The sequence below is a fragment of the Ornithodoros turicata genome, unplaced genomic scaffold (genome assembly GCF_037126465.1).
Source record: "Ornithodoros turicata isolate Travis unplaced genomic scaffold, ASM3712646v1 ctg00001120.1, whole genome shotgun sequence".
NCBI lineage: Eukaryota > Metazoa > Arthropoda > Arachnida > Ixodida > Argasidae > Ornithodoros > Ornithodoros turicata.
In genome coordinates, this window is record NW_026999469.1 from 124,760 (window position 1) to 147,694 (window position 22,935).

General features: G+C 43.7%; 1 long non-coding RNA gene across 1 annotated transcript; it reads right to left on the reverse strand.

Annotated features, from left to right (window-relative positions):
- Positions 1–21,016: 21,016 nt before the first annotated feature.
- Positions 21,017–22,586, reverse strand: LOC135376480 (uncharacterized). Its single transcript, XR_010417703.1, has 3 exons — positions 22,524–22,586; positions 21,171–21,308; positions 21,017–21,083 (listed from the first exon to the last, which is right to left on the reverse strand). It is a non-coding gene; the product is annotated as an uncharacterized LOC135376480 (long non-coding RNA).
- Between the last annotated feature and the right edge of the window lie 349 nt (positions 22,587–22,935).

Below are 22,935 nucleotides of genomic sequence, written 5' to 3' on the forward strand. Positions count from 1 at the left end.
TACATGATGTTACCCTCAGGACGATGAAGACATCCTGAGGACATCCTGAAACATAATTTTGACATACTTGGGACGTACTCAGAACTGCCAAAATAACATCCGCGCACGTCCCAAGGAAATCCATAGTACGTCAATGAGGACCTTTTACGGACCTCTAGTGGACCTTTTTCCCGTGCCTTGGCCAGGCTTACTGGCGTTCTCTGAACATTACATCAACACTGCACAGCAGTGCGTATCAGTGGCACAAACAAGCAACATCAGATCAAACACTTTATTTCGTATGAAACTGAGCGTCATAGCATCGTATTACCTCACCAGGTATTATATCACAGCGTAACATGACCAGCATTTTTTTCGCATTATTATTGAGAACTTACATGTCTTTGAAAACATGATGTCCATGAACACACACAGCATCGGTCCACAAGGGGAAAAACTTAAAGGTATATGCCCGCAATGTCCGAAGTGCGACGCTGAAACATATGTTGAAGCACTGGCATAACCGACGACCATGCTGCACTGTGTTTCTACAACTGGAGATTTGCGATGTGTCCAGCTTGCCTTTCGTGCGCAAAAATTAACGCTATCCAACTTCGGCTATATTCACTTTTCGCCACGGACTCCCTTCCCTGCCGCGTCATGTGAGCTTAACCTGCAAGAAATGTAATTTCAAAAACACTGCTACAGCAAAATGTCACTGTGAAGTACGCATCGACGTATACGCACACCTTTAGACACAGCGCCTATGGTTGCAGTCTGCAGTAGCCTAGCATTCTCCCTATCAACAGCCCTATTGCCTGCGAAGACGGGAAACGCATGGATAACCGCGTAGTAGGAACGTGAATGCCTCGCACATTCACTACGTACCTTTAAAATGGGTAAAATCTTGAAAATGACGCGGGCGACGCCACTTGGAGATCCATAATTCACATTCATCCGCTACGACATTTCCACACATATGTAAAAGAGTCAACAAGGTGCGACACATTGTACTTCCCTGCAAATTCTTTATTAAAATCACTCAGCATTTTTTACATACAGTGGCACAGTCGTAAAGCCGTGGAGCACATGACGAAGTTGCACGGGTGAAGCGTATGCCCAATCTGTTTCGCAGTAAACACAAGTCACTGAAGAGCTCTGAAACGCACTTTAGCGTAACTTACCTGATGTCTTTCAACATTTCTGTGACCTTCTCACGTCGTGAGTGTGCTGTCCCAACCGCGTTGTTCACCGCAATGAATACGTCGAAAGTATCTGAAATTCATAGATTAGACATTAGTAACGGGGCCACTGACGATGTTACAAACATAGAACTAACCTTTAATATAAGAAATCGCAAGGCTTCTGGACCTATCTTCCAGGGTGCACACATAAAAGCACCCCCAGGCAACACTAGTAGGGCATAAAAACACATTCACAGCAGTCCAGGGCACCAGAGCAACGACGGAACGCGAGACAACGGGAGCCAGAAAAAGGCGTGCGAACGCAACGAAGCTTGCAAGCGAAATGGACGCCGCCCGCAGCGCAGAAACGGCAGGAAGGCCACCTGCCCGCCAGGCCATGCCCCAGCGCCCAGGCGCTCCTCGGAATGTAGCAAGGGAACGGAAAGTCGCGCGAAGACGGGACCAACGCTATCGGAAAGAGGACGTTTTCCTCTTCAAAAACACATCTCAATCACCTTCCTACGCTAGCAAGAACCCGATATCGAAAAAAATGCCCCAGGCCCATGTATCAAGAACCGCCGTTGCCACGGTGTTCTAACTCGAGAACCGAGAGGGATAGAAAGATGCGGCAAGTTTCTACGCGTTTCTCATGTCGAGTGCGAGTCGGATCCGCCCTGGGCTTCAAGCCTGAAGACAGGGACAAAAATCGGTGAACGGTGGTCGTTGTCAGGAATTTCGAGAATGACGTCTTAACCACTGGAAATCGACGGCTGGTCTCAAATGGAAAGTTGTAGAGCAGGGAACAGAGCACGCGCACACAAAATTTCGACTAAATCGGACATCGGGTAATCGACTTACGACACCGAAAAGTGGGAAGCGTTTGAGGGTGGCTCTAGCCAGCCTCGCAGCTCGTCATGCTCTTAAGCCGATATCGGGAGAACGGAACATCGCGCGCCTGCGGGACAAACGCTGTTGGAAAGAGCACATTGAGACCTTCATAACGAAGGCAAACGCATGTGGCAGCAACGGGAAGGCTTTTTTTTTTTTTGGGGGGGGGGGGGGCGGGGAAGCCGCTGGTCCCATGTATTGGGAGGAGTGTGAACGCGGAATCCTCTAACTCGAGAACTGCTAAATTTAGAGAGACGCGGTGAACTTTATCACGTGCTCCGCGTCGAGAACAGTGGGTTCTCCAAGTATGAACCCTGTCCGAGGCGAACTTCTTTCCAACAAGGGCACTGAAGTTCGGAAAAACGAATTTTACTATCGCGTCTCCGCCTACGAGTTCGAAACCACTACAGATCAGTTCCTGTGTGATTTGCGCGATCACACAGCTAATCCAGGCCCATTCGGACCTGAATTTTGGTCTCGATCCAACAGTCCGGGCGGGATTTACAAGACTTTGAAGGTGTCAGAAGCACCGACGGTTGCCTAGAATTTTCAAATATCTGGACAACCGCCAGGATTTCTCACAAGCCGCAAGGTGCACGCGTAGGGGGATGGAAGGGAAATTCGTCACAAGAAACGGCATCCCGATATCGCCGCTGCAGGCCAAGATATTAGACACGGGAACCCATCGCGAAACACCGCGATGTCACTCTGATGGGGTTAAACCATCACTGGATGGCTAAAAGACGCCGCGGTATCAAACGCCACCTCAAGTGGCATGTGCAGTGCTCAGTTGGAATCTCTATGCATATCTGATCTATCCTGACCGATGATGTCACTACGGTGCCGTAGGGGACCTGGGCACATTCTTCTTATTTGTCCATGCTACCAACCTTCCCGAACCGCGCTCTCTCAGATCCTTAGTCAGTTGGAATTTCACCCTTTCTATCTCTATGAAAATTGCTTGGCCCCTGGTGAAATCCAGCCCATCAACACTCTGTGAATGTGCCCAGGTCCCCTACGGCACCTGGGCACATTCTTCTTATTTGTCCATGCTACCAACCTTCCCGAACCGCGCTCTCTCAGATCCTTAGTCAGTTGGAATTTCACCCTTTCTATCTCTATGAAAATTGCTTGGCCTCTGGTGAAATCCAGCCCATCAACACTCTGTGATGAGAGCTTTTTTGGTCTTTTTAGACACGTCAGGACTTCGATCCTTATGGTGAAGGGGCACATTTCATCGCATTTTATGCCAGTGGGCTCGGGTATCCACACTAGCGACGAAACTCCTCATTATTAACCTTAGAAATAAAGTTGTTGTTTTATTGATACTCTAGACCAATTCCTTCGATTGGTTTCGCATTCTTTGAACTGGTGCAGTGTGTACAAAACATGTTGGATTACATTAAATCAAGTGGAAATCAGCATTTAGCATTTATATCCATTAAGCCAATTCATTGAATTGCTTCTTTATTCCGTGGGTACGGTCTTCGCCACACAACATAGTGGAACATGATGTCGCGAAGGTATAGCTTCTGTTCAAAAACCCTGATTCTGTCAGTGAGGAACTTGTACCTGACGGCTACATAATGAACGAATTGACTGTCTGATTTGTCTTTGGATCTCGTTGGAATTGTGGCGACAATTCAATGATGTTATGTCTTCTCGTTCCGGCAGGGAAGCACATCTGGAGATGTAGTTGTGTGTGTTCCGTTCTACATGGAGATATTGCAAGAGATATCGAGGTCTTCTCGGCCTTCCCAACTACCTTTATTAGCACTACAGTAAAAGGAAACAGAAGCTAGATACTGTGGTACATCTGCTAAGCTCGGACCATGTCGGGAGTTTCTTTGTAAATTCAGATGAATAATTTTTGTGTGTTGCCACTTCGGTAACACGGATAAAAATTAGTGTCACTGTTTTAGTTTCTTGCTGCATGCTGTTGAACGTTATCATAAGGATACAAAAATATAATGAGCATCGAAGGTATGTTTGTATTCTACTTCTAAATCAACATCCGATCGGGACGCCATTTCGAAGTCCCAGCGATATCATTAAAATACATCATGGCTAGACAACGCTAGGACGTTTCGAATGACGTCTTATTTACATCATTGGGAAATTTTTCGCGGATGAGGACTTCGGGATCTTTTCAGCACGTCCATGGGACATCGGTGGTTTACTGGGCACGGATATATTACACTTGTGATCCTAATCTTATTTTCTCAGGCTGCATATATGCTTTGTCTTTTTTTAGAAAACGTGATATAAATCATACAAAGAATAGAAGTCAACAAGAAACAGCTCGCAATGTTCGTAGCAGATGGTTTCCTACGAACGAATGAGGGGCTCTCTACCACCAACGTCACAGTAGAGTGGGTGTAGTGTGCAGTTGGAGCACTCCTGCCGCGGCAACGATTTTCCAAATTAATTGCACCGTGGTGAAACAACTGTGGACAGAAATATTTTGTAGGAATGCTTTTCACATACTGCTTTACAAGATGACAGCAGTTTTTGGCCATGTTAGATACCACTTTAATGCTCCTTTATAAGGTGCAGGCGGGTGCAACCGGAGAAGAGGGTGGGGAGCGTGGGAGCGGCATACTACGCAAAAGGGGATATCCCGCATAGTAAAAGGCACCGTGTTCCATGCGCTCGCGAACTTGACGCGACTAGCTCACGCGGCACAGGACTTCACTATCAATCAGGTGAGAACGCGCTGGACGAGATCTCATAACCGCAGTGACAACATTCTCCCTCTTGATTTGTCGAAAACGGGAGGCCCGTACGTCGTTTTGTGACACTCACACAGTTCTGTTAACCGTCACAAAAGGGTGCGTTCATTGCACTTTTCACAAATCAGGAGTAATAACGGTATCATGCGGTGGAAAGTTTGCTCCTCATCATGTCACGTTGTGAAGTTCTGTGCTATGAAAACGAGTGTTGCTTTGGGTAACTCAGGCGTTGTGGCAGTGATTTATAGGCGAATAAATTGCCAGTACTGCAAGGGGTACTCAAGATGCCTAAGATCCTGTGGATGTTAGCTGGCGTTCAGGAAACCCGAATGACGTTGATGACGGTCAACTAATATAGGGGCCAATTTCCATTCAGTGTACGAAGTTTCTTGGGGCTACACCAAGACTAGAAATGGCAATTCACCGAGATGTCATCTCCTGGGACATTTTTTGCGACATTTCTTTGCGTTACTCTTTTCGTCATATCGTGGAGGCGAAAGATTCTCCGTTAAAGAAACCATCACATCCGGAAACATGTGTATGAGGCCGATACGGTAATGTCTGACACAGCCTCACAATCTACCCGCATAATAGAATAGAATAGAATAGAAGCAGGAAAGAAAAAAATGGAAACGTAAGTAGTAGAAAGGGGAAGATACTCCTGACAAGAGATACCGGTAACCATCGGTACCCCCCCACTCCAGATAGGAAGGTATTTGGAGCAAGATACTTTGCGCCAAGGAGGAGCGCGCGCCGAGACCGCCCCGCGCGCTTCGCGGCCGCGCGTCGCGTAGAGAGGGGTTTTCTTGTCACATTCGAGATTGCATGAACATGCAAAGTACATCTTGTTCCCTTTCCACATCTTTTAATACATCCTCGAGTGGGGAGGTTAAACCCTCATTTACCAACGATCAACTAACCTATCAACTTTCTACACAAAATGGGATCTGCATGGAAGCTTTTGACTCGATGGTTTGGAAAGGAATATGATGAGAGGGAGACGACGGACGAGAAAAAATGGCGACTTAAACAAGAAATATATGAAGCAAAAGCAGAAGCTGTGAGGAGGTTCCTCGCACACGAGCGTCTCATAGAAATGAAGCGTCGTTCCGCGAAAAGTCAAGGGAGATCTAGTCGATGGGTTTTGGTGAGATGTACAATAAATCCAATTCTCAAATCATCACTTATTCATTGTCTCATTTACTTTTGCATCGTGATGTCTGACGTAGGTCGGTTTGCTTTTTCCACCCTGCAAGGGTTATTATTTGCGGTTCTTCCATGTCGGGTAAAACCTATCTCGTTTGTAACAGTCTAAGAAATCTGACAGTATTTACTGTAGTCCCAGAGCAAATCTTTTACGTTAGCAAATATGATGCGAACTGGCAAAATGAATTCGTAAATGAGGCTACATTCCAGAAAGAGCTACCAAAGACATGGGATTAGAGCTTGCCTACTTTGATTATAGTCGACGATCTCATGACTGAGGACAATATGTGATGCAAGAAATGGTTCATCTCTATACGAGAGCATCACATCAAAAGAATGCATCCATTATTTTTCTTTGTCAGTTCTTATTTCACAACGACGTCAACTATAGAACATTATCTCACAATAGCACATATATAATATTATTTCATAATTTAAGGTCACGCACGCAACTGAAACTTCTAGGAAGCCAGATCTTCGGCAACGCTCAGTTACCGTACTTTATCAGTGCATTTGAGCAGGAAACAGAGAAACCATTCGGTTATCTAGTGATTGACCTACACCCTCTGACGCTATCTCAATTTCGACTGCGAACAGGCATTACTGGAAACGTTCGCCAGTTCGTTTTCTTGCCAAAATGAAAGGTCTGCGTCATTCTTTAACTTTTCTAAAAGTCCTTGCAACGTGAACTACTAAAGCGGGCGATGACATTTTAAAGGAGGCGCCACCTCATAGCATAGAAGCTCTTTCTGAAGTCTGTAAGAATATATTGAATGGCAATATTAATGGATTAACCAGCGTGCTGGGGTGGTGTCGCAGGTCGTGCTCTAGCAAAAATGGTAGGTGTCTAAAAAATGGCTACAAAGGTCGAGGTATTGACTCCTATCGAATCAATACTGGAATGTAACGGATGCGATGACATTAAAGTAAAACAAATATTAACTGCCATGTACTACATTATAAAAAATCATCAGAAACCATCGAATGAAACAGAACCAGCCCCCAATACATCAGTACCGTAAGAAAAAAACGATGAGTCACTTCCAATGGGCCTCTGATTTGATTACAGTTCTCTTCCTACAAATGTCAACATTAAAAAAATAAGATGCGTAGTCTCAGTGCTACCTAGGAGCTTGACTTGGAATGATAAGGGAGAAATCATTCATAACAACTAAACAATTGCTGGTTCTAATATAAAAGAATTAGTGTTGCATCTGTCTGGACACAAGAAAGGAAAGCGTGCTTGGTACCGAAAAGTGACAAAGATCTTGCAGCCACACCAAATATGTCAGAAGAGGATAGCAAGGAAACGTATACTCTGGGAAACGTATAAATCGCCCTAAAGAACAAAGTTGCTTTCATCATCATCAGACGAATATATCAAAGAAGAAGAAGAATGAATTATAGGGATCCAAACGCTGGTTTGGGAGGGGTTGCCCGATACTGCAGAGGTCGAAACATCCCTAAGAAGCAGGCAATCGAAGAACTACAGCGAGAAGACGTCTATACACTTTACAAGGAAGGAAGACGTAGATTTAAGAGAAGAAAGACCATCTCACTGCACATCGACGATCTTCATCAAGCAGAACTGATTTCATTCCTGCAGTACAAGAAACAAAATGAAGGATTTTCGTTCTTACCCATTGTGATAGATTGCTTAGCAAAACGACTCACGGCTACACCCATTAAGACCAAGTGTGGTGAAGATGTGAAGAAAGGCTTGATCAAGTTGTACCGCCATAACAACTATCCCAATCCCTTGCAAGTGTATAAAGGAAGAGAGTTCTACAACAAACATGTGAAGACATGCTCTAAATGTCACTCAATACACTTATTCAGCTCATTTTGCCCGTTGAAGGCCGCGGTCGTTGAACGCGTAATTAGAATTATTAAAGCTAGAATTGATCGTTATTTCACCAGTAAAGGTCATCACAAGTACATTGCAGTTCTCCCAAAGATCATAGCCGACTACAATTCATCATATCACTCGACTATCAAGATGGCCCCGAATGACGTCGATAAAAATAATGATATTGAACTATTCAATACAAACAAACCAAAAAAGTCACCATTGAACGTTGGTGACCAGGTGCGTGTTCTCATGAATAGATCAATTTTTGACAAGGTGTACATTGGACACTGGTCTGTGGTTGTTTACACAGTCACGCGATACAAGAACTCGGATCCACCAGTATTTTACGTAGCTGGTCTAGACGGGGTTGAAGATGATGCAACTTACTACACCAATGAATTGCAACGTGTTGTGAAATGGCAAGACGACCCGTACCCAATTGAATGCATAGTAAGTCGAAAAAATAAACGGTGCCACACATTATAAAGTGAAATGGCTAGGTTTTGATGACTCATTTAATTCCTGGGTTCCGGTCCAAGGTGTCGCGAAGCTCTGATTTTTACATGTATCTCCTATCCAATGATTGCATGGATATGTACCCGAACAACAGTCTCAATGACTTCACAATTTCCCTGAGAGAACCACTACAACTGAATGAAGAATATGAAGTCGGCCTGCATGAACTTTCCATCTCTAATGTATTCTACAACGTTCCACGGACTAACGATGCTACTATACATATTACTTCCAGAAGCATTATTGAGCTGCGTAAGGAAGTTGTTGTGATATCGACCTTGGAGCACCCCAGTAAACCACGAACATCTAATGGACATCTAGAGGATGGTACACCGTGGATATTTAGGATATCTAGTAGACATCCGGATATGTCCACCTAAAGTGGAATGGATGTACTATGGATCGTCGGAGGCTCATCCATAACTGTATGGATGGGTATCTTATGGATGTAACAGCTGGACATTTGCACATCCAGTGGACATGCTTGTGAGGCATTGCGACGTCTAATATACGTCCTATCGATGTTCCTACCGGATTAACATACGACAAGATATAGACCAGATTGCAAATCTACTTTTTCAGCTATTTTGTGTGCATGAACAGCGCAAATGCCGTAGCCGTGGCTGTACCCCACCCGACACGGCTTGGGCATTTCTCAGTAGCCTCTATTGGCGTACTGGATGGAACATATACTAAAATACCAATAGTTGTGGGATGTTTGTTAAGTGTAGTGGGGCCGAAAACGTTTGTAACGGTGACGAGGATGTGTTTCTGCAATTAATTCTTACGTCTGCAAGGAGTCAAACTGCCCGCTAACATTTCTGATATTCCTTGCTAACAAATATTGTGTTAGGAATTCAGGCTATTGTCTATGATGAGGTTACCTACTGAGTGAAGCTGTCAAACTGACAGGTTTCCTGTGTTGGTCGAAGAGTGCTACGTAGATACTTTGCAGAGAGCAGGACATGAACAAATGGAAAAACTTGCTTTTACTTGTTCTCCAATTTCTCACGTTCTCGCAAGATAGATTCGCCTTCTTCTAGCGCTATACGTAAAAGTTGCTATTGAATTGATAGTCGCAACAACGTTTCGTGAACGTACCTCTATATTATCGTATATGTTAATCCGGTAGGAACATCGACTGGACGTATATTAGATGTAGCAGTGCCTCACAAGCACGTCTACCGGATGTGACAAACGTCCCGCTGTTACATCCAGAGGATATCCATTTATACAGTTATGGATACATCCATTCCACGTTATCTAGACATGTCCGTATGTCTACGAGACATCCCAAATGTCTTAGATGTTTGGATCTTTCTGGTATGTCTAATAGACGTTTGTGGTTTACTGGGACGCGCTGCAAGATTTTTTAAAAGAATTCAACATCGCATTTGGTTATGTTGATGGAAGGTACACATTCCAACTACGTCAAATAATTCATTCTATTAAGTTTTTGAACAAAGAAGTGCAACAAGCCATGGGTGTGTCCACTATACAAGGTTTCAAGTTGTAGGTACTAAAGTTCCGCGTCAGAACACGTACCTGGGAGTGGAAGCTATCTCAAGGATGCTTTTAAATGAAGAGGTGACTATCATTACACAATATGGTCCAATCATATTCACACCAGGTCGCTCTATCAGTGTCACACTAAATCGCTTCTTTAAAAGGTATGAAATCGATGTAAAGATACTATTCCAAAACAATACCTATACATTATTGGTCCCACGTTTCTTTGTTATCCCGGAACAGCTCAAGAGACTCCTCAAATTAAACTCCAGTAATCTGTTAGAAAATACAACACAATACATTGAAGAATACATACAGAACATACCATTTGCATTCAGTTTTGGTGATGTTTTAGAAAAAGTAATACTTGCAACGGAAGAAGTCCAAGTTCCACCAAATTATTACGAGACACCGTGTTCACTTCACAAGCTATCAGAGATGTGCTAAGGAGCAATGTTATACTAACGTACAATGAAGATACACGACTGCTTACTTTCACTCCTGTTGATGGAGTAACTATAGACCTTTCTGAATATTTGAGTAATATGTTGGGTTTTGCACCAATTCAATCTATTGCAAACAGCACCAGAGGAACCACACCACTCAATCTTAAACCATTGTTTCATAATTTCATGATTTATTGTGACATTATCGAATCATCTCATAGTGGTGCAAAAAAGTTTCCCATTTTAAAACTCGTTCCATATTTACATAAAGATGATCCCCAGATTCATTACAGCTTCCATAACACGCAATATTTGAAGCTCTTACAGAACGAAATCACGTCAACTCTGATTAAGTTGTATGATGAGACAGGTCGTCCACTTCATTTTAGAGGACCACGTCATACAGCTCTAGTTTTACACTTCAAAAATGTATCTTAAAGAAGTTCCAGAGATCCATTGTAGGGTACCGGAGACATAAGCAAGGGAGAAGAGGGGTAGAGGAGAAAGAGGTTAGAAGGGAATAAACGTGGACAGTCACGGTTGGAAAGACTGGACTTATTACATTGGCGCAGCCGCAATAGGACACTCTTGAAGTATGTGGGTACAATTCACGATTCGAGGGACTGTAGAGTCCCCATCCATCGAGAAATGCTGTGGTAAATGACGAGACCTTTGATCTGTCCCACCATGAGGACATCCGGCACCTGGTGAACTTCATAGCAGAGAAAGCCAAGACCGATGTCGCTACTCTGCTTTCTAAGGGAACGATCAGGGTAAATATGAAGATGGATGACTTTGACAAAAGGATTCGGCGTCCCACAATGCCACGACGACCTGTGGAGACAACAGATGTGAGCTCTTCTGACGACACATCTGTTCTTAAACTTCTTCAGGATCAACAAACGCACATGGCACAACAGCAAAAAATACTCTTGGATCTGGTGTCATCATTGACGTGAGGGAACACTCGTACAGGACTACCATCCAACCAAGTCTGTTCGATGGTAACTCCGAAAGGGCTATAAGGGACATCAAACAGTACGTACATGCTTATCATAACTTCCCAGGCGAATGGCGTCCTTGCCTAGAGGCCGCAACACATCATCACAATCGCATAACAGCGCTATCGGATGTTCTCCATACTTCGTCTAACATGGTTCGCCTCCATTCCTGAAAGCAGACCACGACTTAGGAATTGTTGATAACATCAATCTCAAGGAGGAACGAAAGAGTCGTCAACAAGAAGAAAAATACAGGACATCTGTCAACAAGTACTTTGTCCGACGACACAGTCCTAACATCCCAGACATTCACATCAGTGATCAAATCCTAGTCCACAAAGGCCTACCTGGTGCACTAACCTCACTACTCGGTCCGTTCTTTGCGGTGCAAACAGCCACAAAACAAGGCATACTGAAAATTGTCGATTATCTGGACGAAGCAGAGCGGTTTCAACTGGCTGCCATTAGAAACATGTACAAATACCATCCCAGGAGGGATGGACATCAGACCCCCCAGTCTATGTAGGGTACCGGAGACATAAGCGAGGAAGAAGAGGGTAGGGGAGAAAGAGGTTATAAAGGAATAAAGGTGGACAGTCACAGGTTGGAAAGGCTGGACTTATTACATCTATTATGGATCAGGACTTGGAGATCTTGTACCATACAAAGGGCCACTGTTTCAAACTGGGAATGGCTTCTTTAGTTCTTTGCGTAAGCTAGCACTGCCACTTTTGCATCGTGCAAAGCCTTACATAGCCCGTACTGCGAAGAGCGCAGGAAAAAGTTTGGCGAAAAAGTTATCTGAAGGGCAAAACACCAAGCAAGCACTGAGAGGAAGCTCAAATGAATTACCCCAAGAACACAAATGGTCCTCAGGATGTCCCCACAGTGTCATCGTGTCCTCGTCCTTCGAGGTGTATGCCCATAACGTCCTGAGGATAACACTCGCGGACTGTCCGTGAAGAGTCATTCAGGTACGTCCTGTGCCCGTCCCTGCGGGTAGCTAGGGGGACGAGAAATAGTATTCTGTTTAGTTTACGTGCTCAGACTCCCTAAACACATTTGTTTTGTTTTTGGGCCGATCCTGGGACCTGACTGAGATTTTTCTTAAATAAAGGGTGGCCCAGCGTAAAATTCCCTGCCGGCAAAAAGAATGACTGTCTATGATACATGAACGATTTCTCGTGGAAAGAACAGAAACGCGCGATGCTGTCGCACTACTTTTGACTTTCAAAGTTCCTACCTGAATGTCTCAAACCAACGTGAGTAAGAAACATAGACTTTGGAATGAGGCAAACCTAATACTTCAATCGATTCCTCGCTTTGAGCATTTCTTCTTTGCGTAATCGAAAGAAGCATTGAGAGCTCACCCTTCGTTTTGCGTAGCAGGCTAGCAGGACTCCCGTATTTACGGAGGGACGCGTTGTAAGCAACAAATGGTATCTGTTTCGGCTTCGGAAGAGAATTCTAGTACCTTTCGGAGTGGGTTTCCGAGTGGGCAAGCTTAAGGCTTGTCCCACCCTTATGAGGATTTCTCAGACTTAGTGTCCTTCACAAGATTCTGTTTCCCACAGGAACAACAAAAACGTTCCCATAACCTTGGTGTCATTGCAATTTGGTGCAACTTGTGTAAGCACTTGGCGGATGTGCGTGCCAGAAAACACAAAATACATAAAACAAATCAAAGCAGAGAATTGAATGAAAGCATTGTCCTTCATGTGTACTTAAACTGTCCTAAATTGGTCCCTGAGGATGGGCGAGGGACAGCCTCGGGGACGTCATCTCATATGCCAAAGTGGCAGTATTATGACATTCTGAGGATCAGATTTCGACATCCTAGGGATGCCATACCTGTCCCCATCTGACAACCTTAGGATAGTCCTGGGATGACTGTGTGTTCTTGGGGTAGGGACACAGATTTTGAAGGACATTGCAGGCAGTGGACATCAAAGGAAAAAGAGGAAGAGAATAGACATTTTCGATTAATCCTCTGTAGCCATGGAATAAAGAAGACACTTTTTTTCACACATTGATGTTGCCTCTTTATAAAGAAAAGGTTTTTGCACGGAAAAGAACTGCAACCAGGGTTGGAAATAGGGTCGCACTCCGAAAACGGGTGTGGATTGGCGCTCAAGAGGGGTTAGAAGTCGGGACAATGGGTCGCCCTTTCACTTGTAGAAAGTGAGGTGGACAATGCTTCGAATCGGCGTCTCATTCTGAAAAACACGTGGCCCAGGTAGGGTTGGGTTCTGAGGGCGATCTCAAAAGGTAAAGGGGATTGGATGACAATGCTTCCAATCGTGAGTGGGATCGCATTCCGAAAAATGTGGTCAGCGGGGGGTTAGAGGAGTGGATCGGCTGGTGGTTAGCAAAATGAACCATGGACGCCTTTCACGAGGTGGACAAGCTTCCAATCGTGAACGAGATCACATTCCGAAAAGTGTGGTCAGTGGGGGGTTAAAAGTGTGCATCAGCGTCCAAGCGGGTTAGAAGTCGGACAGTGGGTCGCCTTTCACTTGTAGAAGGTGAGGTGGACAATGCTTCGAATCGGCGTCGCATTCCGAAAAAGCCTAGGTAGGGTTGGATTCTGAGGGCGATGTCAGAAGGTAAAGGGGATTGGAGGAAAATGCTTCCAATCGTGAATCGGATCGCATTCCGAAAAATGTGGTCAGCGGGGGGTTAGAGGAGTGGATCGGCTGGTGGTTAGCAAAATGGATCATGGTTGCCTTTCACAAGGTGGACAATGCTTTCAATCGTGAACGAGATCGCATTCCGAAAAGTGTGGTCAGTGGGGGGTTAAAGGTGTGCATCAGCGTCCAAGCGGGTTAGAAGTCGGACACTGGGTCGCATTTCACTTGTAGAAGCTGAGGTGGACAATGCTTCGAATCGGCGTCGCATTCCGAAAAAGCCCAGGTAGGGTTGGATTCTGAGGGCGATGCCAAAAGGTAAAGGGGATTGGAGGACAATGCTTCCAATCGTGAATGGGATCGCATTCCGAAAAATGTGGTCAGCGGGGGGTTAGAGGAGTGGATCGGCTGGTGGTTAGCAAAATGGATCATGGTCGCCTTTCACGAGGTGGACAATGCTTCCAATCGTGAACGAGATCGCATTCTGAAAAGTGTGGTCAGTGGGGGGTTAAAAGTGTGCATCAGCGTCCAAGCGGGTTAGAAGTCGGACACTGGGTCGCCTTTCACTTGTAGCAGGTGAGATAGACAATGCTTCGAATCGGCGTCGCATTCCGAAAAAGCCCAGGTAGGGTTGGATTCTGAGGGCGATGTCAAAAGGTAAAGGGGATTGGAGGACAATGCTTCCAATCGTGATTGGGATCGCATTCCGAAAAATGTGGTCAGCGGGGGGTTAGAGGAGCAGATCGGCTGGTGGTTAGCAAAATGGATCATGGTCGCCTTTCACGAGGTGGACAATGCTTCCAATCGTGAACGAGATCGCATTCTGAAAAGTGTGGTCAGTGGGGGATTAAAAGTGTGCATCAGCGTCCAAGCGGGTTAGAAGTCGGACACTGGATCGCCTTTCACTTGTAGAACGTGAGGTAGACAATGCTTCGAATCGGCGTCGCATTCCGAAAAAGCCCAGGTAGGGTTGGATTCTGAGGGCGATGTCAAAAGGTAAAGGGGATTGGAGGACAATGCTTCCAATCGTGAATGGGATCGCATTCCGAAAAATGTGGTCAGCGGGGGGTTAGAGGAGCGGATCGGCTGGTGGTTAGCAAAATGGATCATGGTCGCCTTTCACGAGGTGGACAATGCTTCCAATCGTGAACGAGATCGCATTCTGAAAAGTGTGGTCAGTGGGAGATTAAAAATGTGCATCAGCGTCCAAGCGGGTTAGAAGTCGGACACTGGGTCGCCTTTCACTTGTAGAACGTGAGGTAGACAATGCTTCGAATCGGCGTCGCATTCCGAAAAAGCCCAGGTAGGGTTGGATTCTGAGGGCGATGTCAAAAGGTAAAGGGGATTGGAGGACAATGCTTCCAATCGTGAATGGGATCGCATTCCGAAAAATGTGGTCAGCGGGGGGTTAGAGGAGCGGATCGGCTGGTGGTTAGCAAAATGGATCATGGTCGCCTTTCACGAGGTGGACAATGCTTCCAATCGTGAACGAGATCGCATTCTGAAAAGTGTGGTCAGTGGGGGATTAAAAGTGTGCATCAGCGTCCAAGCGGGTTAGAAGTCGGACACTGGGTCGCCTTTCCCCAGACAACCATAAATGTCTTTAGGACATCCTTTGGACATCCATTTTTGGACATATGGATGTCCTAAGGACATCCATAAAAATCCTCAGGATGTCCTGTGGACGTCTGCAGGACGGTCAAAGGTGCATCCATGGACGTCCGCGGTTTGTCCAGAGGATGTCCTATATGACGTTTTGAGTACTATACCAGGATGTTGCCATTTATGCTATATGGATGCTATTTATGCTATATGGGACCTATATTTCGTGTCTTGCATTAATGCTTCTGCACCTATGCGCGCAAAGGTACTACCACAAACTAATTTACGGCACTGTACAATCCCCACGTTACCCCCTTCCCCCTGTACAATGAAATACCTTCACATGTTAATCTCTTCCCCGGCACTTTCTTGTGCTTGCATGTGTAAAAATACAAATGGAAAGAAAGTTAAAATATATACTGAAGAACAATTTATTCGGTTTGTAATGTATGCAGCTAGCCAAGGCACAGCAATATTTATGAAGCACTTGTCATTATAAAAATATATATTCCTCTCTCTATATGTAGTAACTATATATATCAATGCAATGTATCACAGCTATCACAGCCATACTTAGTGCTTTCAGCAAAAGAGTACTCAGAGCCATTTTCTTATGACTGGGAGGGAGTTAAAAAAAGGTACATGTATATCACAGTTACAGCTTGCCAACAACAGTGTTTCTGGCACAGCTTGCATAGCTGTCTTGGCAGTTGCAGATACAATACAAGCAACAAAGTATATTAAAATTTTTCTTAAGATGTACAGGTTCTGACAAAAGTATAAAGAACAAGCGAGCTGTGGATTTTTTCTCCGCTGCGACACCCAAGTGGCAGACGGAACCGGGTGAGTTTGGGGAAGGTTATTGAATACTTATCATTATTTCAGAGGGGTAGGTGAGTGTGCTGCTAGCTACATAGCGCAGTAGTTTCGGTTTTGCTTCACTTGGTAGTGCCTGCAAAGTGAGTTCCAAACCGATTCGATGTTCTGAAACATCGTGTCACTGAAAGATTGTAAAGATAGGTAGCTCTCTGCTATCATTGGGTGATAAAAATAAGTCATACTGGAAACACTTTACTGCGTATTGTCCGTATTAGAAAGCAAAGAATCATTAGATAGTTTAAAAACAACGAAATCGTTACGCTACTTAGGTGTGATTGTTAGCTGTTAGCTGTGAAACTGTGAGCTGTGATTAGATTAAATATCCGATGTGATCAGATGAGAGTTCACATACACAATATTTCAGTCATGTGGCATTGGAGAGCACTGCATTCAGCTCACTTCGTGGGCACGTTCAGGAAAAGTAACATCACAAGTACCGTAGCGAATCCCTAGAAGCACACTCATCCACGCTTCTCTTAGCAATGACCTCTACCACTTCTGCCGGCTGCTTGAGTGCCGCACCGGAGAAAAAGAATATGCAGCTTGCGTGTTCCATAAAGTTTTGTTGGGAACTCTACAAAAGTGCTAACTGTATGAATAAGCTAAACTAAAAGAAGTACACCATGTAAAGATCACAGAAGTTCAGCATTTGTTACACGTGCAACAATACACCTAATCAAAAGAAATTCACAAAAAAGCACAAGTACAAAGGAACACTGCGTTGACAATGTTGAGTTTCATTTTGTCCTTGCGACCAACATGCACCTCTTACTACCCTATAAGTAAATTTGTGCAGCTTTTGTTTATGAAATTTTTCAAATCAACATTGCTGCTATGCTATTCAAAACAAACTTAATTTTACAGCATACTCCATGACTTTGAGAGCCTCCGACTGCATTTTGTCAAAAGAAGTCAGTCCATTATTCACAGAATATTGGTTCAGAATATGTGAACAATAATTTGTGTTGAGTAGACCTGAAGTAAATTCGACATGACATTTTTACTAGTAAACCCTTAAAAATCAAATTAACCTCACGCCTCACTCCTACTCTACCATAATGACAACGTTCACACCCCTGATGTGTTGAAAACTGAAGGTGTGGTCTTTTTTGTACCAATTATGCAATTATTAAGTGGTACATAAAGATGTACGCCTCCCGTTTTCAACAAATCACAAGGAGAACTATGTCTTTTGGGAGTGCGGATGGCTAGGAACGGGCCGTCAGGTGAATTTCATTTTGAAGGGTTTACTAGTAGAGATGTCGTGTCAAATCTACATCAAGTCTACTAAAAAGAAATTAATGGTCACATATTTTGAACCAATATTCTGCAAATAATGAATCGACATTTTTTGAAAAAAAAATTAGTAAGGTGACTCAGGGTATATGTAGCAAAAAATGGAGAGGTGCATGTGACATGCAAGTTTTAGAATGAAATTTAGAAAGAAAGTATGTGGAATTAATTTATCTCAACCAAAAGTAACAGCACGCAGGTGTCACAGAAACACAATGAAACACGATGTTGATGGCCAATGCCCTTACCATCACAATATGATAATGATATGAGATCAGACAGAACTTTGTCATATTGTTAGCATTCAAACGCAACAATAAAAATTGATAACAGTGTAAAATCCATGTTCTCTAAAATCGCTACTCTCCTGTCTTTGCCTGCTTCCTCTCCCGCGCATGACGAAGCCACGATTTTGCCGCGGTCTCAACTGCTGCTCGAGTGGCTCCAGTAAGGTTTTGATTGCAAGTAATGGCCTCTGAAATGAAAAATAACTATTGTAACATGAAGGATGATGTTTAAAGAATGCATAGTGAATGACAGTGTTAAGTTGAGATTGCAGAGAGAAGACGATGATGCTTTGCCCGTAGTTCCTTAGCACTTCAGTTACATAGGGACGTATTCCTAAACCACCCGCAACTTCACTTTTATAGGAGCCCCGGGCTACGCGTTCCCTGAGGGTGCATGTCACCTCATGGAAGTGTGCTTTTCTTGAATATAAACCTCAGCTCCCTCAGCTAAGGGCTGTGCATCGGGAGGCTCGAGGGGAATTCGCACCCGGTTGCTATAAAGTGATGCATTGATGCGACGGCTGTCGTCTGCTGTTCAGCTTGTATTTAGCTTACAAACTTCATGTCGATCTAACGTTCTGATGGCTCAACATGCACAATGCTGTGCGAGGAGCGGGAGACTGCTAGAACTGCTTGAGTACTATAATGGGGTCACTGAAAAAAAAAAAACATTCGCTCGGCACAAAAGCCTGGGTACAGTTAGCCAAAGAGATTAGCGCCCGTTTGAGAGGAATGTAGGGCATTTAAAGAGCCTGTTGAAAACATAAAAGCCAAAGCTTAAGCTCATTAGATTTTCTGATATCCAAACTCTATATACAACTACAGTGTACTCTGATACACAGCCTCCAACAATGTCCCAATGCACAAAGTGCACAGAGACCCCATGCCCTATTGTGAACTCAGGTTCCATGTAACAAGAGGAGACAGAATGATAAGAATAACCAAAATGATTTGAAACCGATAGAGTTTCAAAGACTAAAATATAACATAAAGAATGATACTTACGGAAAATGACCTGAGGAATTTTAAGCTGGCAGAACTTCTTTTTTCCTTTCTTGCCTTGCCAACTGTAGTCCTCTGCCGCTTGGTTTGTCAAGATATATGCCAGTATACTGCGGGTAGCCTGTCCCACATCATTTCCACCTATACGAGCAAGCTCTTGGACCTACATAGAGGTGACCTTGGCTTAAAGCTCGGTGAATAGAGACATAGGTCGAATAACGCTATGGCCTTAAAATATCTCCCCTAGCTGTATTGCCTTGGCGAAAGTATAGCTAGAAAACGCACATGTTAAAAGCGTCACAGCATATCGCAATGACGCTGTCCAGTGCGTATCATCAAAGCCTTGCAACGTGAACTTGTGTGCCACCATTGGTAGCCTAATTTTACTTCATCTCAGTATGAGAAATTATTCAGAAATTGTGCCGAAGACAAATGCAAAGGGCAAAGGGAAAACAGACACAATTTTAGCGTGTCTTGTCACACTAGTTTGTGAACACAGACAGAAATTCCACTTACGAGAAGAGACTTTTTTTTTTCGTCCAGCGATGCATCGAAATTTTCCAACTCTTCCGAGGTGGCAAACGGCTGCTTTATGAGCACTTCCACATGTTCAAGTGAGCTTGTGGTGATCCTCTGTTTGGCGAGTTTATCAATGACTGCACTATCTCCTTCTTGTGTAATTCTGATCAAGTGCAAAAGACGCAGGACTTGTTTCCGAAACTCTAAAAACAAAGCACATAGATGTTATGTAAGTGAAGATGTCGGAATGTCTCAAAATGTTAATGTTGTAAAAGGTGATGTTTTCGTGTGAGACAGTTTTCTTTTTCTACGATTAATTAGAAGTGTGAGAAGTAACAAAATTCCAAATACTAGTCAAATATCAAACACTGTTCTCAAAGTATTTGCACCCTCTTATTCGTATACAAAAATTTTCTAAGAATACCGAATTGGTGAATTTAATGTTGCGCTACGAACAGTCTACCAGTCAGCCTGCCTCATAACATGTTCACGTTAGTTGATGCCTATACCCATCCATTTAGAAAATTTCATGACTGCCTGCACATAACACACTCCTTGTTGATCTTTCCCGCAAGTGAGTGCCTTGTAGCATATTTTGGAAATCAGAGGTGCAAATACCCTGTAGTCCAGGATCAGCACATTGATATTTATGTTCCAGAAATAGCACACAATTATTGACAACGTATTTAGACATACGAAGAAAAGGAAAACATTGTGCAATACACCAAATACACCAATGAAAGAATACCTTCTGTAGACATGTCTTCGTCCATTTGAGAAGCACTGTGTTCACCACCTGTGCAAACAATTTGAAATCTTAGTAGATTGATGTAGCAATTGCAACAAATTTCCTGCACGTATAATTTCATGTGGTTATGCCATTTTAAGGTTCACTTACTGATCCTGGTAGCTGATGGGCCAGGCATTTGTTCCAGTACTCCTGTGGTGGGCTTGTTGAATGTTTGGTTTATACTACCTGCAAATACTCACCAATATAGAACTCCGTGTACTTCCGACAACAGCAAAAAATCTCACCTTGAGGATCCTGAGCAAGCCTACGATGGCTACTCTCCAATATTCCAGCTATAGACAGTTCAGAAAGATCAGCACAAGACAATAACATGATGTACATCCTACGTTAATTAGCATGTAGTACTACTAAGTTACAAATTGTACAAAAAATCCAACACTGAAGTTTTCAACATATTTAATGACACAAGCTTTCATGTAGTGGACTACATTTCAGGTGTGAAAGACACAGGGCACATGGTGTACATTAAATAGTCACAGGATGCCATGTGAACAAAAAAAAATGAGAAAGGAGGAGGAGGGAAGAAACCTGTCTCGTGAAATACACACGTAACAAAGAGTGGAGCAACAAGATAAAGATATGCGCAGACCACTCATATTTCAAAGAAAACACAAAACTCACTTCCTCTGTAGCACTGTGGGAAACTTGATGGCACCGGAGGTATATCAGGTACATCATGAAGTGGATTTTCGATTTCCTCAGAGTCTGATGTGTCAGGGAGAGCCACCACACGGGAATATTTGGACCTTACTGCGAAGCAAGTGGCAAAAGTTATGTGCATGTCAATGATATTTCAACATAATGTGGTGACACTGCACATGCAGCAACATATATTACCAACTGCAAGCTCGTCGTCCTCCTCAACTAAGCGGCTGGGCGCATGGCGCTTCCTTTTCCCAGCTTCATTGACATCTGAGTTGAGGTCCGACTCGTATTGTGCCCGGTCTAATTTCTCATGAGCTTCCCTGTAGGTTGCTGAAAATTGCAGACACAATGCTTATAACCCGGCTCCAACTAAAACAAGAGTACTTGTGAACAAATACATGTATATTCGTGTGTTCAGTGCTGGACAAAAGTTTACGAAACACGCTCCGGTGCATTCTTTCCTCAGAGTGATAGGCTAGAAGTGAATAGGACTTACAGACTTATAGACATGTGGCTAGGTTTCCTAGTCATGTGTTTGTAAGTTTCAACAGTACGATTCGGTGCTAGCGTGTCACTGTGAGGACGGAATGCGCCGGAGCGTGTTCCGTTAACTTTTGTCCAGTGCTGTACCATAGTATCATTCTTGTGAGGCCCTGCTCCCAAGCATTTCACAATGAATAAATCAAAATCCTTCAAAATAGTTCCACATACAGGATGTGTTCAGATAAATACAACCCGCACTTTTGCATTGTAGTGCTGCTTCTGCTGATCTCACGAACCTTCTCTGCTGTATCATGACCCGTTTAGCACTCAAAATCTAGTCTAAACATAGAGCAAACCAGACATTGCATCACAAATTTTAGAGAGCTATGTAAATTTCTGTCCTCATGCATTTTGTATTATATACACTTACGACCACGCATGTCGATCTAGCAATGTCGGAGACGTTTTTCAGTCGTCATTCACATTCACGGGAATTTGTTTGTTTTTAGATCAACAGGCAAGCTTTCAAGTAGGAGCAGCACTGCAAACAAAAATGTGGGTTTATCTGCACACACCCAATTGTATTTAAAAATACATTTTCCAGTACACGAGGCTTTTCTAAGTACATCCAGTATTTTTGTAACAAAGCAATGGCTGCTTCTACGTGACATTCCAGCGAAGTAGGCGCAATCAGAGCAGTTTTGTCCTCTGGTATCATTGCAGCAAAAAATTGTACACATGTGCCCTCAAAACATGCACATCATAGTAATATGGGGTGAACGTAAAATATTCCTGCACCTCAGTTCCTGTTAGTGGCAGGCCTTAACTATGAAGCTGAACAACAACTGAGCCTGAATATCTCTGGTTAAAGTCACCAAATTAGGGCAAAAGACAAGTTTGCAAAGTGTACTCGCTGTTTCAAAAGTCAAAATAAAAATTTGCTGAAACCTAGCACTTCTGCTTCTTCTGATTCGGTTGATCACGGGTTTACTGAGGTGGCCGATACTGCCTAACTGTAAAGTTATTGTACGCCTTCTTAAGATGTAGGCAGAATATACTCACAGAAAACTCCCATCACTTGAACAGTGAAGCTCTCCCAAGATGCTTCAGGGCGTGCACCTTTCAGGATTAACCTTTTAGCTTTATCGCTCTGCACTTTTGGCCACTTGCATATTGTTCCTTTGACCCATGTTGCTGGCACAACCTCAACTTGGTTTTGTGCAACAAAGTTTGCTATCACAAACATACCTGAGAAAAATAATGGAATAATGTATAAAGTTTTGCACATTCACAACGGTAACGTCTGTCATAAAGCTGTCACACACAGAAAGAGACAGTAAGAATGTTCAGTCTTTCCACGTCAATCAATCCGTCAGACATGGAAATGGAAACCTGCACTATACCGGGGGCGCACCGCCTTTGCACAAAAACTTCACTTAGTGCAAGAGAGGAACAACAATGTGTTTGTCTGCGC